The sequence below is a fragment of the Puma concolor genome, chromosome D3 (assembly GCF_028749965.1).
Source record: "Puma concolor isolate L17-30 chromosome D3, mPumCon1.1.hap2, whole genome shotgun sequence".
NCBI lineage: Eukaryota > Metazoa > Chordata > Mammalia > Carnivora > Felidae > Puma > Puma concolor.
In genome coordinates, this window is record NC_141678.1 from 10,010,678 (window position 1) to 10,010,981 (window position 304).

Here is a 304-nt window from a genome sequence, read left to right on the forward strand (position 1 = left end):
GTGGAGTCTTGTGGTTCCTTCTCCTTTGCCCTCTGTAGAGACCTGAGGGAAGACAGAGTAGGCGAGAGTCGGCCCTGAGTATGGGGAAAGGTGAGCAGGACTAGGCTTTCTCTGTGCTTCCTGGAGCCCTAGCAGTTCTAGCATAAGCTGCTTCTCAGAGCCAGACATTCATTATATAGTTTTCTATTGGATTTCAAAGAAACTGGCAGTTTCTGCAGCTCTGGTTGTGATTTGGCATGGGGGCGGAGTTGCCTCCAACTGAATCGAGAAAGGCAGATTCCTTAAAAGCCTCTTTTCTCATAGT